The sequence below is a fragment of the Passer montanus genome, unplaced genomic scaffold (assembly GCF_014805655.1).
Source record: "Passer montanus isolate IOZ18808 unplaced genomic scaffold, ASM1480565v1 scaffold25, whole genome shotgun sequence".
NCBI classification, from domain to species: Eukaryota; Metazoa; Chordata; class Aves; order Passeriformes; family Passeridae; genus Passer; species Passer montanus.
Genome location: NW_024367149.1, coordinates 6,299,359 through 6,315,191, shown reverse-complemented (window position 1 = coordinate 6,315,191; position 15,833 = coordinate 6,299,359). Strand labels below are relative to the sequence as shown.

The 15,833-nt window shown below is 41.3% G+C and overlaps 1 protein-coding gene across 1 annotated transcript in view; it reads right to left on the bottom strand.

The window, feature by feature from the left end:
• Window positions 1–15,673, bottom strand: part of ELAVL4 (ELAV like RNA binding protein 4) — an 80,895-nt gene extending 65,222 nt beyond the window's left edge. Inside the window, exon 1 of the mRNA XM_039711697.1 lies at window positions 15,652–15,673. The gene's annotated coding sequence lies outside the window, so the exon portion shown is untranslated. The remainder of the gene's footprint in view (window positions 1–15,651) is intronic.
• Between the last annotated feature and the right edge of the window lie 160 nt (window positions 15,674–15,833).

The window sequence follows — 15,833 nt, the reverse complement described above, 5'->3', positions numbered from 1 at the left end:
CTGTTGCACGCATCAGAGCACAAGACTGAAATACATGGAAAGGATCCAGTGTTCAAGAGCACCCAAGTCCCCCAAGGTATCAAACTGTCCCTATTCCATCATGTCTGCAAGCTATTTAAGTATTTTTTCTCCACTTTATTTAAGGTCAAATACCTCAAGAAATACTTCCATTACTATAAAAAATACCAATTCGCTCAACGCTCTACAGCAACACCCAGAGGCATAAATGAGATTGGGATCTTTGTGTTAGGTGCTGTACAAACACATTTGAAAAGTCATTTCATAGCGAAGGATTTACAAACAACATTTACAAGACTGAAAGCACAAAGCAGAGGTGTGAGAAAGAACAATAAAAGAGCATCACAATGTCTTTACCAGCTGGAAAGAATCGCTGGAGGAATAGGGCATTTCTGGCAACTACCTGTGCCAAGGCAGAACCCAAAAGGTTATTTACTGAGGTTAAAGAATAAATCATTAGATGGACAAGGGCTTCTTTGGATTTACCACCTACAAAGCACCATCACCTATTTCCTTTCATTTCTAGCAATCCATGCTGAGTAAGTATATGCAGAGTAGTGATTTTCTTTTCTGGCCTTTAACTAATATTAAAGTGATGCAGTAATGACTTAACCTTCTTGAATATGTATTGAGTTTCAAGTCATCCCTTTTTATATGAGAAAGGTTATTTGCATCGATTTCTGTTTGCATGAAATAAGCTTATTTTCTCATTCACCATATGCCTTGAACACTAATTAAAAGTGTCACTTTCTTCTAATGTAAAAACGTAATCACTTAGTAAATAAGTATTCTTGGCTTTTTGGTCTTTGTGATAATCTATTTAAGGACTTTTTATTTCCATGTAACTTCAGTGCTTTGATTACCACACACCCCTCTCATGTAAAGAGAGGTGTTTTACAAATCCACATTTTTGTTCTATTTTTTTTAATTAAAAAAACCAACTATCTAGAATTACATCTTTAAGGACCCATACTCCTATTACCCCGAGGCAAATCCATCCAATCAATATGAAACCATTCACATGCCACCATCTGCCAAGCTGTAGAGCAATGTGGCTGGAACAGACCTCTTATAAAGCAGCAGTGGTCTCATTTTCAGTCTATTAGGGAAGCACCAGAGCTCTCATGTGCAAGGACGCAACACTCCAAGTCAGACCTCCTCACACTGTCTCCCTGCACTGCTGCAGAACTCCTGTAATTTTTGCTGTTTGAGTTTTCACACTCATCATCAAAGCAAGAGGGAGGAGAAAATGATCAGTAACAGTCCTATTCCACTGCAGCACAAAATAAAGAACTCAATTTAATTCTATCCTAATATGATTATAGCAAACCATTTAAATGCTGCTGCCTGTGAACTATAACCTGGCATTTTCCATCACCTCATTTTCTACTCTTCTGGAGAACTAAGCATTTATCTCTGGAACAATTTTACTCTTTTCCAAGACATTCCTCCCATAAAATTAATATTTAATTCTTATCAAAGAGTTATTTTGTTGTTTGACAGATGGGAGGGTGCAGGTGGATGAGGAACCAAGGAGAGGCATGTGTGAGCAAGAGATGGATCTCGTGTACAAAATGATTTAATAAAGATAACAGGCAGGGAAAGGACATTACACAATGCAAGCACCCGGGTTTGTCCTGTGCAGTAATTCAAGAACCTCTGTGGAAACAGCCTCCAGTTCAAGATACCACATCAACACTGTCTTCAGCAACACTGAGCTCACACAGTGTTTTCATCAGAAGATCTCATAATAATTTAAAATATCTTCCATCACCTATAACCCCATGCAAATGCACTGCATGACTAACTAAAAAAGTATACTAGGAGAAAACAGGAACATGAAGGTGTGCAAACCCCTTTAAATATATACAGAGAGAAGAAATTAACTAATTTAAAACCCTCTGTGAAATTACAAGAAACTGAAAAGCTAAACATGTAATTCATGTGATGCTGACAGTCACAAACTCAGACAAGAAAGCTAGAGCTGAATTGTTCACGGCATCTAACCCAAAGCCAGATTTCAGCAAAGAGAATGGGAAAGAAAAAAAGAAACCAGCCCAATTAAGCTGACTGCCCTTTGCAACACACATGTGCAGGAGGTGGCAGGGACTAGGGGTAGAGGGAAAAACAATGGCTAAACAGGTTATTTACTCACACAACAAGGGGTTTTTTTCCACTGTTACTTGAACAGTTTACAATTAAGTGTATATGTACATAATTTGTTTATCTACTGAGTAATTTAAAAAAGAACCAGCAAAATAAAACACCTTACCAACTGCCCTGTAGAAATCAAGCAGGAGTGGATGATTGAGACTCACCTTGCATGACATTGAAAATGTTTTTCAGGCTCTTAAAGGCTAGTGAATGAATGTATTTCATGAAACAGAGTCAAATTTTTAAGGATTCACTGAAAAATATCTAAGTCGTGATAACAAAACTCTAGCCATATAAAAAAGAAACACCATAAAATTTCTGAGAAAACACTAGTTAAAAAAGATGACTGACATGGTCCTGAGCTTTTATTAGTTTCTTTTATTTGATGATCCACTCAGAAACACAGGAACCTGTCCCTGCCTCCTACCCTGCCCCTGCTGTGGAACCCACTGACAAGCTGTACAAGCTCTGCTGCCGATGCAATGTTCTGGTGTGGTGCAATGAAATTCCTCCTGATGCCGAGGAGATGAAATACAACACACAGCTACCTGGAAAAACTATCACCTTTTGGATCTGAACCCAGAAGAGAGAGGAAGGATAAAAACCCCAACCAACACAGAAGAAGAATCAAGAGTAGTCAGAGCTCTAGCTCCTTAAAGAGCTAGACACTAGATATAAAACAAGACAGAAAGCCTTCCTAAATACTTACAACCCTAAATGAGGAATTTAGATGCACAAAGCTTAGGCAAGTAGTCACAGTTCCCAGAGAAATCACACTTCAGCTGCTTTTGCACAAATATGCTATTTAATGTTGCTTGCCCACTTTCTTTTTCATGCCTTATGAGATGTGTAATTTGGATGCTGCATAGCTGCTCTAAGTATCACATGCCAATTTTCCAAAGATGTGTGTATTTGCAAACCCCACTGTGGATACTTATGTTTGAACGCCAGGAGACTGGAACAAAACTCTCCAGGGCAGAGAAGAGCACAGAGGTAACAAAATGAATAGATGTAAATAGCTCTGATGGTGAGAGAAGCCTTAGTATGATAGGAACATCCTCAGTGCCACAACTGGCAGCTGGGCAGCCACACAGATTCAGGCACGCATGTGTGCCAGTGAATAACCTCAGCAAAGGATTCCTGTGACTGTCAGGGCACAGGCCAGCCAGGGAAGGGGGCCAGCAGCTCTGCTGCAGTGCAAGAAGGGTTTGGGGAAGATGATTCAGCACCTTCCCAGCAAGTCTGAAGGCCAGCAATGTCCTTGGCCCCACACTCCTCTCCCAGCTCTGAACTGCTGCTCTGCAACACAGAGCATCTACTCGGTCCCACTATGTCCTGCCTGGTCAATTTTCAACACATTTTAAAGAACCCACTGCCAGCACCGCAAGACTGAATAGCAAAAGGCAGCATACACTGCAGGTAAACATGTTAACACAGCAGCAAGATACCAGTAATTTTTGTTTCTCCCCTTTCCAGTTCTTTTACTTTTGGCTCAGAAATAGAGATTTTAATGCCTTCAGTCCCCTGATTTTGTTTTCCTCCTTTTAAATTCAGAGATAGTAAAAGTTGCATGCGACAGACATACTAAATCCTACAGCTTGCTTTCCTATCACTACAAGCAGAACTCAATCCTACCTACAGGGAGAGTTAAAACATTTCTACATTGCTGTCAATTTTGTATAATACAGTTAGCAAAGTTTCAACTGAGCACAAATGAAGATGTTTTCAAAGATTTATGACTGCATTTTTAAAATGTATTTACTTGTAAATAATGAAAGGACCTAGACACTGAAGAACTCCAGACTTACCAGGGAGATTTACATGAGTTCAGCCATTTTTAATGTGCCTATGTATAAGCACAAAAACGTTCATAAAAAATGTGAACAGGGTCTTTCAACCAGCATTGCCTAATTTTAGAACAGCTGATGGATTTGCTTTAAGCCCATCTGTAATACAGTGTGCTATCCACCTTGCACTCAGGCCAAATAATATCAATAACAAGAACAAAGATAAAAACCTGAAAGGGGATTAATGTGCTGATGTTTCCAAGCTTTGAGACAGTGATCAGAAAGAGATCTGGGGACGAGTGCAAGGTGGCTGGATCAGAACAGAGGTACAGGAGGAATCAAAGGAGACCTGTGAGCAGCATGCAGAAGGGTTATGTCTCCTGCAACTTGCAATTACACAGGAAGGATGCAGAAGCAGGGAAGATACAAAAGAGAATGAAGACAACAAAAAGCGTCAAGAGCTATTAATTGTCCAAATTACTTGTTAGAGCAGCTGGCACTTACACAGAGTATTTTAGTAGCAGCAGGCAGAAGGTAAATAAGTATTACAATTTCATACATTAAAAAAACCCCATCCCCAGTAATTTACAGGTAAACCCTTTCATGCAACTTATCCTCAAACCAAGGATGCTGGAAAAGAGAAAAAGTTTAAAATGGTTTTACTACAGAAACCAAGCTTACCTCATGCTCCAAAGCTCACACCTGTATGTAAAAGTGCCAAGACTGTCAAGAAGCTTCCTGTGTACATCTGTTTTACTTTACCCCTTAAGAAATAAAGGTTAGGTAAGCTGCCTAAATAAGGTACCCAAATCTCAGGGATAAACAGCTCCCTTGTGAATATGGCTCACACAAGTCTTCAGTGTATAATTTAGATTACAATTTTATAATAGGAAAAACAAAGTAAAATACAGAGAAGGTAATGGGTATAAAAACTAGAATTGATGCAGTATTTAACAGAAGAGCTACCAGCCGGCACTGAACTTTCCATACTGACACAAAAGCAGGGAGAGGCTAAAGAAAGACAACTGAAAGAAATCATCTGCAGCTCCTCTTTTTGCCCTCTAGAGCTCCTGGTGCTCATCTCTCGGGATCAGGATGACTCTAGCTTTCCTACCCAGTTCTCAGATTTTCATGCAGTCCTATGGTTTTCTTTAAACTTGTTTTTGCAAAGTGTGACATACCTTAGCAGATGATTTTTAGCTTCCTTTAAAGTAGGGCAGATGGACAACAGGTATTTTTAATACTGTCCTTTTTAAAACAAATTTAAAATATGCTAGGAGTTGTTCTGCAGCCTAACCTTCCTAATAAATAACTATGTTTTAGTTACCTAGCAATAAATATATGGTGCTTGGGCTTCAAGGGATTTGTGCAGCCCAGCTGGAGAAGCTGGCAGGTGGCACCCAACAGTGAGTTCACTTCTGTGCTGAACTGCCTCTTCCACAGCCGAATTGTTTTTTTCATTAAATAGGCAGGTAAAAGTTGAGGCAGGAGCCAAGCTGCTTGTGGTTTCTCCAGTGTCTGGAGAAAAGCTGCATGTGAGAGGATGGGCTTTACCAGTCCTAGAAGCCAGTGTGGATAAATCTACCTCACCCAAGGTTACCTGTCTGCTGGGCAGCGACTCTCTCCAGCCCTTTGTACAGGAGGTTCTAGGAAACGGGCACTTCCAAGGCACAGTTCATCTGTCCTGCTCTACAAGTCTCAGAAGATGATAAATCATGTTCTTTGTCACTGGTTGCACACTAAGGAGGTCTCCAATGATCACTAGGGGAGCCTTGCTCCAGCACAAAGTCCACCTTTGGTCAGACCAATGCCACCATGGGTTTAGCGGGTCACCAAAGCAGATCGTCTCCAGCTGACCCTCACCTAAATGAGCTTTGCCCACACTAGGGTCTCTTAACACCACAGTGCAATCCTCTATTTAACTCAGCACAGCTGTTCATAAGGACAGCTAAGTACTTGCAAGGCAAGTTTAGCCCAGACAGACCACAGATCCACACCAAGGCCAACACTCAATACACCCATAACAGCTACACAAAGCAAATCCTGCAAGACTACATTTGTCTGTAGACAGAAAAAGCCTAACATCTTTAGAAGCATGTAAACAACTCATCAAAAGAAAAAAATAAAGCTAAGTTTATTTCATGAACTCTAGGCTGATAATCTCGCTTTCATAACAGAAGCTTTGATTCTGGACCTCCGAACAGCAAAGCCTTAAGAAAAAAAAAGAGTTCTAGTACATCCAATTTATGACTGTTGGGAAAAGCAACAATCACATCAAAACAGCTGCTCTGAAAACCTATCCAGCTACAGGCCATCACCCTGCAGTTTAAGAATATTTCACTCCATTGCCTGAACACATTTATATTCTTCCAGGCAGTTTTCCTGATGTTTTATAAGGATTCCCCAATGCAACAACAAACATTCTTTCTTTTAATAGTATCACTGGATGCATTGTAACCTGTACCTAGGGACACCCTGCTCTGCTCAGATAAAACTTAATTGTTCTTCTGACATCGTACAATGAAGGAACTTTAAGCTCATGTAATAAACAAAACAGTCATAGATTTTAAACATTTTTCATAGACCCATGCCTAAAAAAATTCACTTAAAATGTTCCAAGCAAGCACAGATAACCAACATAGACGTAGTGTGCAAAAAATATATATTTACTTTTTTTTAAAGGTGTCAAAGGACAAGATTTTATTCTGCTGTGGTAGAGGGTCCTACTTCTGTGGGTAAAGGAAAGCCAGACATCAGTGATGCTGTAGAACATTTGACAAAATTTCAGCTGCTGGCAACAAATTGCAAAAATCCCTCCAGCATACTGGTGCTATGTCTTTCTCCCAACTACTTCCATAATTTTGTGCTTTCTGCCAAAGTAACAGGGCAGTATAGGTGCACACCATAAAATTCTGTGGTTTGGTAGTGGAAATTTCAGCTCATGACCTTTGAGGTTAATGGTGCTATTTAAATTTAAGACACAATGAAGCTATTAACCAATTACTCCCACTGACCTCACTGTTAACTGGAAGACTGTCAACACAGAAAATTAAGCCAATTATTTAGGAGCAATCATCTGTTCAGGAAGCCACCCTCTGCAGCTGGTTGGGAGACTGTCCCAGGCTGGAGGATGATGACATGGCTCTATCCACTCCTGCTGTTGTCACCTCTCAGCTGCCACATGGGCACAAAGACTTGGGTGCTCAGGAGACTTCTACTAGCACAGAACATTCCTCAGCAACCTGGATGAGTTGACACACACAAAGGTTTTCTTTCCTCTTTCCACAGGCATCCGCCAGGTCCTAGTATGTTCAAGACTCCCCCATACACAGGGCCAGGTATGAACACTGCCATGATGAGGACTGCACTCTGCACATGCTGCTGACAGATGCAGAATTCCCTCCAGTAATGAACTCTCTGAATTTCATCACTTGCTGTTCCATGTGGAAAGCAGAGCCAACCTCTCCTTCTGTATCATTAGGATCATAACAGTAATTTATTAAAAAAATCTGTCAAAACTAGATGCTATTGCACATTTCATAAGCTTTTAAGTAATGAATGAAAGAAAAAAAACTTCTCACAGATACAGTCACATCAACTATGCAAACCAAAATAAGACCAGATACTAAAAATGAATGTTGGGAAAAAAACAACATTAAGTATATACAGTGAAATCTTGCTCCAAATGCTTCCACAAGACCCAGATAGAAATAATTTTAAAAACACTGCAATCAAGCTTAATGGAGGCTTCACTTGATTCATCTATTTAAGAATCCAGAAAAAAAATCCCTCACAATTTCTACAAAAGAGACTGCTTGTAAGATTCAGATTAAGATGAACAGGCCAGATGCTCCAGTGTACCAAATTTGCTCCTCAGCATTTTCCTATCCTGCCCACCAACTCAGCCTGACCATTCTGTGAAAGGGCAACTGCTGAGCATCAGAGCTGACAGGTTAATAGGACAGGGGAAAAAAAAATAGCACATCAACCAATGACATTCCTATACTGCAAAAAGATCCCAAATGTGTCGTTCAACACTCCAAAAAGCAACATAACCTGGCAAAATTTCAAATAGGTTTCCAGTAGAGTGACCTGCAGAGAGCAACACGAGATTCTGGGAGTCAGGCAAGGAAGAAGAGCTGGGAGCATGGCACTGCCATGTACTCCCAGGGTTGAGCACCCTGATGGGTTCCACCTGCAGCCTCCACCACTACCTCAGTGCACGTGCTCCATTTAAGCTCAAGGCTGGGGCACAGAGGGCAAAACTCTGAGTTTTCGGTTTCCAACAGGCCATTTTACCACAGAGAAAGTGGATGGAAAAACAGACAATAGGCAGCATAGCTCCAGCTCTTATCTCCAATACTGTATCTCGGGTTGGGATTTTCATCAGTCAGACATTTGCAGGGTAAGACCAGTAAGACGCATGGAGAGGCATACAAGAAGCAAGTGCCCACACCACACAGCATCCCAGTACTACAGATGATTTAACTCCGTGGTTCCATGAAGTGTAGTTAGTTCTGGGTGTTAATAACCCTGATTCAGAACTGTTCAGCAATGTACTCTCATTAGCCAGACCATCTGTGTAAAGGGAACAACCTACGCTGTCACAGCACACGGAGCCTGGGGCTGACCTTAATATCTTCCCCCACATACCAGCAGAGGACAAGTGGAGAAAAATCTGGCATCAGTTTGTCTTTACTGCTGCCAGAGGAAGATATCTGGGCTGGAGAGGAAGTTTCTCACCTCTCCAGTCACTCTGCCAGCTGTGGCAAATGCAAAGTGGCAACTGGTCTTCCTCCTAGGGTCCCACTGGTGAAGTGGGACATTTGGCTGTCCTTCTATGACAGGGTAAGTCCAGTTTAGATATCACAGGACTCTGACTTATTGGGAGAGGCTTCACATATCATGTGAAACAGTAAAACCTCCTGACATTATTCAGTCAGTGTAAATTATCTGATGGACTGAAAAGTGTCCAGCATGACACGGAATTACATTCCAAATATCAAGTCTTTGTTTCTTCGTGCTCCTTCCTCTGTATCACATATCTGCTAAAACAAGCTGCCTAGTGGACATTCCTGGAGGATCTTCCAACCTGCACAAAAGCCTGAGATCCTTGAGCTGACTCCTACAGGAGCAACTACACAGAAAATTGATGCAGATCAGAGGAAGTACAGGACAGTAAGGATACATCCCAGCCCTGAGTGAAACATGCAGAAACCATCTTTAAGCATGCTGAGGTTTAGTCCTCTCTTTCTAGGCACATCATTCTTCCAGAATCTGCTTTTCTGGCCCACAAATATCATGCTTCCTCCTCAGAACAGAAAAAAACCCAAAACAAACCAATCAGATCCAATCTACTTAATGTGCTGCTTACTTTCGGAAATAGCATTTTTTCCTTCTCTACCAATCTTTTTATCTTTGACTCCTTCCCTGCTTTCATCTGTTGTGTTTATTAACTTCCTCTGGCTGGTGCCATGTCCAAGGAGAGCTGCAGAGAGCAACCCTGGTGCTATTGCATGCTGTCTGCTGCTGAGAGCCCAAGAAGAGCTCAGTGAGCCCAGTACAAACCACAGTGTGCAGCCCTGAGTGACAGGAATTTGAACAACTCTTCCAAGACATAATTAAAGCTGATGTTTTCTTTAGAGCAGTGGAATTCAGCAATAAGTACATTAACAGAAAGCTTGGTATTGTGAACATCAACAAGCATCTCAATTCAAGCAAAAGTAAATTGTCTGGATTATGAGATGTTACCTAGGATGCCAGTAAGGGAATACAAAGTGCTTTATCTCTTCACATCATGGCATGGCAGAAATAATCTCCCACACATTAGGGCTGCTAGCAGGAACCTTGTCCTGCAGAAACAATGCTTTTCTAAGGCTTCAGCATGCAGTCTTGCTGCTGTGCAATTCCTTAAGATATGAGAGCAAATTAAGACCCTTTCTGGACATTTGATTTCAAAAAATCTGTGGTAGTTTAGCATCTTTGAAAATTCCACCTTTCTGCTATCTGTTGAAGACTTGCCAGTGGGTTAGAAATCTATTAAGCAGGGAACACATGAACAACAGACAAGCAGGGCAGAGAAAAGACTTCTCTTGAAAAACCAGGAGCATAATGAGACAAAAGCTATCCCAAACCAGAAATACTTGAATGAGGAAGAACAACAAACTGTTGTCAAGTTACAGACCGGGATACAGGAGTCTGTAACAGACCAGCTTTGTATCACATCAGCTTAATAGGAAAGCTTCCCTTTTGACATACAAAGCTCCTCCAATAAAAGTAATTTCTTTTAAACATTATCCATTTTTATATACCTTTGACAATTTGGGGTTCTGCATAAGCAATGAGCAACAGCTTGGCCAAAGGTGACTTTACATAGGCTACTGCAACTAAAGAAACTGGCAAGGATGTCAAAAATACATGAATTGAAATATTACAACTCATTAAAAGACATTTAGAATTACGCATTTGTAAGAAGTAAATACAAAGGGCCGTATAGTAGACATGATAGTCAGGAAGCTGAATAATTCCTCTGTTTATATATTGGACAAAAGAAAACATTGCCATGTAGGTATTTTACAGCAAGTGTCTGTGCCTAACTGAAAAAAGGCCTCAAAACCAAAGGAAAACAAACTAACAACAGCAAGATGCAATGACTTCAGCTACACAAAAACTCTTTAGCTATACATTGCATGAAAATATGGAGGACAATGGTTCAAATAAAGTCAACTGTGTTGGAAATAGTGCATGAAATCCCAGAAGTGATAGAACTACTAGTCAGTGAAAAAAATGAAAGGAACCAAGTGGAAGAAATCAATCAAGAAGAAAAAATAAGCTTTTTTTAAAAGGCAGGCAAGGGGCCAGGTAACATAGATGGACACACATGCAAAAAAACCCTACAGAAAAGTAGCTCTATCTCTAAGTACAGCAAGCGATAAATTTGATGATAAACTAGGAAGCCCCAAACTAAGGAATGACAGCAAGCAGTGAGGGGTGAAAACCATTTTTCTTGTGTTGGAAAAAAACCCCACCCTCTAATGCAAATGGATGAGCTGATTAACAAAGCTTGCAGAGCCTGTTGTGAAAGACGGGTGAATGGAGAGAACCCGAGGGAGACACTAAGAGCATGTAAACCAAATCAGGGAGCAGCTGACTGCATTCAGAGGGAAGAGGCTACAGGAGCACTCAGAAACACGAAAACAAGAATATGACCTAGGCTGCATGAAGCACCAGTAAACACGCTGAAGTGGAGGGCAACAGGAGGCATCTGTTCAATGTGTTCTTCACTGCTGAAGTGTCAGCAGTTTCACAAATACCACCATTTATTATTAGTAGTTTTTATAACCAGGGGGAAGCACCAGAATGCTTATTTTTAATGAAGTCACACAAACCCACAGAGAAACTACACTTGTTTTTCAGTACTAAAAACCCAACTGTTGAAAGGTGAGAACTCCCCTTAATTTATGGAAATCCCAAACCCAATCTCCCATGCATTAACTTTAAATCTTTATGGAAACAAAGGCTGCATATTTTGTCTATTGTAAGGATACTGAAGTACTTTTTTTCCTAAAATAGTTTACTATGTCAATGAAATTGCAGATGCTTCTGTGCACTTCAGGGACTTCAAACATTGCATCAATTATCTGAATAAGTAATGAAAAGACATTGTGAATAAAATGGTTCACCAAGCCTGGTTCACAAGTCAATTGCTTTCTGAATCCAGCTAGATACTGTAATATTTGACATGTTATTTCTTTTTGCAAGAGGTTAAGAGCTTTCTGTGCTTCTATGCCACACTTGCTGCAAGAGTTTGGAGAGGAAAAAACCCAACAAAATACAAAAGACTGCTAGAAGGACAACACACTTTTAGATTCTCCACTACAACCCTCTTTTCACACAAAACAGAACAAAGGAGGTCACTGAAACCAGAACTCTGAAGTCCAACTAAGGCAGAAACATGAAAATCCCCTAGCAGATTGCTTATCATTATAGCCCAATCTAATACTTTAGAATTCCACCTTTGACAAACTGGACTAGGTGATGGTACAACACAAAATGTCTGTTTGTTGAGCTCCTGTTTCCAGAGAGTCTTTCTGGCACCTGGAAACAGAGCAAGCATAAGGCTGATTATCATTTCCATAACCCCCAAGGAAAACTATCGTGCAAGATGTTTGAGTAAGAGCAGTGCTGTTCGAAGGCAGCATTCATAAACAGAACAAAGACTAAACAAAAGGCTAAACAAGTACATCATAATTAACAACCACCACCAAACTTTTAATTAAGATATGTAAGAAAAATCAAGGAGAGCTAATTAAAAAAACACCAGTGTATATACTTTCTTAGAAAAATCTGAATTGGTACCATGAAGTAAACAGGCTAATTAGAAGTGACCACAATTATTTTGCCACTGTTACTGAGTTTAGTCATGATTTTTCAGCTTGCTCTTTAATCCTACACCTTGTTTGAACTCCTCTGTTGTTTCAATGCAGGATTCTTCCATCAATTTATTCAAAAACTAAGCAAAAGTAAAGAAAATACCACAGAGCTTTAACTCTGTATGGCAGGCATGTTTTGTCATTAGTTTTGAGACACACTCTTCTCTGCCTAGACAGTATCATTCTTGCAGGGCCAGAATTATAATTATTATACACTCCCCCCATTAATCCTGAACAAATCCACAGTTACTACAAACGGATCCAGATAAAACTGCCACATCAATAATGCTACACTCCACATGTTTTCCTTTTATCCAGGCAGCTAGACCAGTATAAGAATATGATGCTGTTTCACACAGATTTTACTGTTAGAGGTATCTACTTCCCTTAGGGCCAGAAAGCAGTTACAGATAATAGGAATCTAACTGGCAATATTAAGGTTTTACTTCTCTGCTCTTATATACTACCCTTTCGTGAAAATACATCCATTCTCATTACTTTTGCCATTCTTCAAAACTGTTACTAGGCTGATTTGAACAGTAACAGTTAATGCTGATAGAAACAAGCAAAGAAAAATGCTGACACAACCTGGAGTTATTTAAGAACTTATTTGCTACACATCTATTTCCAGAAAATTAATAAAAAGTTGCTGACTCCCAGCTGCAAAAACCCCAAGTATACCTAGGCAAAATAAAACTGGGGAAAAAAAAGGAATTCCCACCCCCAGCCCAGAATGCAAACAGCAAAGTGAGTTGCAATTAACAACTTCTGCCTCTCCCCTACAGTGTTGGCACAAAACCCAACCCTCCACTGGGATACATGTTAACTCTTTGTGATTACCAAACTCGGGAACCATCTTCCAGGTTTATTTCGGCACCCACACAGAAGCCAAATTCCAATTTTTAAAAAATATACTATTTCATTTAAGAGAAGTCGATAGCCTCCTAAAATACACTAATAAGGTAATCCTTAAACAATCCAGGAAGAATTGTCTGCCCACAACATCACCTTTCTCATTCCACACTTAAAGATCCAGACAATTACTGTCCTGCCTGTCGCTTTCTGACTTATGGCTGTAGGGTGTCACCTTTTTCCCCTTTCACAAAAACCAGAAAGCACATAAAGCAGTCTTCCCTTCACTAATGACACAGTACACATCTTCCTTGAAAGTCATTCATGTTAAACTTGTACATTTCAGGTGTTTCCTCCATATTGAGACAAAAATCACAAGTCCTTCCTGCATATGGCTAAAAAAAGTTAACTGCGTTTTAAAACCCCTTTAAAATTTAGATAAAACCACACATGCCTGTGCCAGGTAACTCACCAGCAGTGCTGAAATGGAATGCAATCTCCATTTCCTCAGACTATTTCCAGGCTTCTCTACTGCCAAAGCTAGACAAGCACTTTCTCCCTAGTCTACACTTTTCTGTTCAATAGGTGGAATAAAGTAAAAGGCTTATTTCTGTGCAAAGGCTTCTTCCTCTGCATAGCAATAAGCCTCACACTGTAATTGATTTTTTTAAAGTGTCATTTAAATTATTTTGGTATGATTTATCTTTCCTTACTTTTTCCTAAAACATCTCAGAATATTAACAAGGAAATAAATGTAGTAATACTCTAACATCTTCAAACATTATCTAATTTAAAAATCTAATTTACTTTCCATCATTTGGGCTTCCTTACTATTTCAGATGTCACTCAGTGTGGATAGTAAAATTAGACTATCAATTTCATTTTTGCTTTGAATGTGTTGCAGGCTCTGCTTCTCAACCACTCGAACTTTCTTGTTTAAGGATTCCAATGGAATTTTTGAATTTTTGAATTAAAAAACAGGGGGAACTATTGCTTTGTTTTTATTAGAAGAATTCTCAACTGCTCTCCCTGGCCCTTCTTACTAGAAAAGGCCGAGTGCTGGCACAAAACCAGACCTCCAATATACCTGTTAAATAATATTCTGTGGTTCTCTATTAATACAAGGAGATAATAAAAGTCTTAAACAGCACTGAGGGTGCCACTGGATACAACAACCTTCCAATGACGCCAGTGGGAGACCTACTTAAGACCCAATAAACAAATTGAGCAAGTGATGCAATATGAGCTGTCCTGCTCTTGCTTTGGTGAAATTTAAAGGATGATTTATCACCGTAGGCAGCCTCACTGCCAGCCAGCCTCCACAACCAGTGAGTCTTACTCAAAGCGTGCCACTTCACTGAAAAAGAACTCAGAGAAAATATTTAGGGAGAGCTATGTTCTTTAACATAAATGCTCATTGATAGAATTTGCTTTAGGACTTTTATTTTATATATGGCATAACAAATGAACAGAAGTCTAAACTCTATCCATGCCAACCTTTTAACACCTGGGAATACTTTATATACCATCAGCCTGCTGCAGGAAAAGAAAAAATGCTATCAGCATAAAAACAGCACTAACTTCCAGAGTAACCATTAGGCAATTAAAACTACAGTCATGGGTAATGACTTTAATTAAAACCACCTTAATTGTACTCATCACACTAAACGGGACTGAGCCTGGAACTCGCATACGCGTCACAGAGTAACACAGGTAGAGAAACAAGGAGCAGCCAGGGGAAGGTGAAGAGGTAGAGAGAGAGGAGAAGCAGGGGAGAGAAATGAGAAGGAAGGTGAAGAGGTAGGGACAGAGGGAGAAGCGAGAAGGAAGGTGAAGAGGTAGAGACAGAGGGGAAGCAGGGGAGAGAAATGAGAAGGAAGGTGAAGAGGTAGGGACAGAGGGGAAGCAGGGTAGAGAAATGAGAAGGAAGGCGAAGAGGTACAGACAGAGGGGAAGCAGGGGAGAGAAAGGAGAAGGAAGGCAAAGAGGTACAGACAGAGGGGAAGCCACCCACGGGCACGGCCAGCGGGAGCGCCCGGCCAGGGGCACCGGGGGAGGCCAGCGGCCGGGCCGCCCGGTCCCGCTGCCCACAGGCCGCACCCCGCAAGCCCCCGATGGATAAATTTTCATTCTAAAACCTCTGATTTAGGAAACACAGTGCCAAATTGCGTATTTGTTGCTTAAAAAAGAAAGAAGGCTTTTGCTTAGAGCGGAACGAACGCAGGCGGCATCACCCAAACCGGCCCGAGCGCGGCCCCGCTCCCGGCGGCACGCAACGCCACAGGGGCGGATTCACCGCCTGAAAGGGAGCGGGAAAGGGGGAGTTTAACCTCCGCGCCCCGGGAGCGCTCGCCGACAGGAAAAGGGAGAACGCGGCAAGGCCCCTGCGCCCCGTGCCCGCCGCTCACCGCGCCGCGGGCTCCGCTCCCCGCGCTCCGGGCTCCGCTCCCCGCGCGCTCGCCGACAGGAAAAGGGAGAACGCGGCAAGGCCCCTGCGCCCCGTGCCCGCCGCTCACCGCGCCGCGGGCTCCGCTCCCCGCGCTCCGGGCTCCGCTCCCCGCGCCCCGGCCGCGCATCTTCCGCCGCCGCG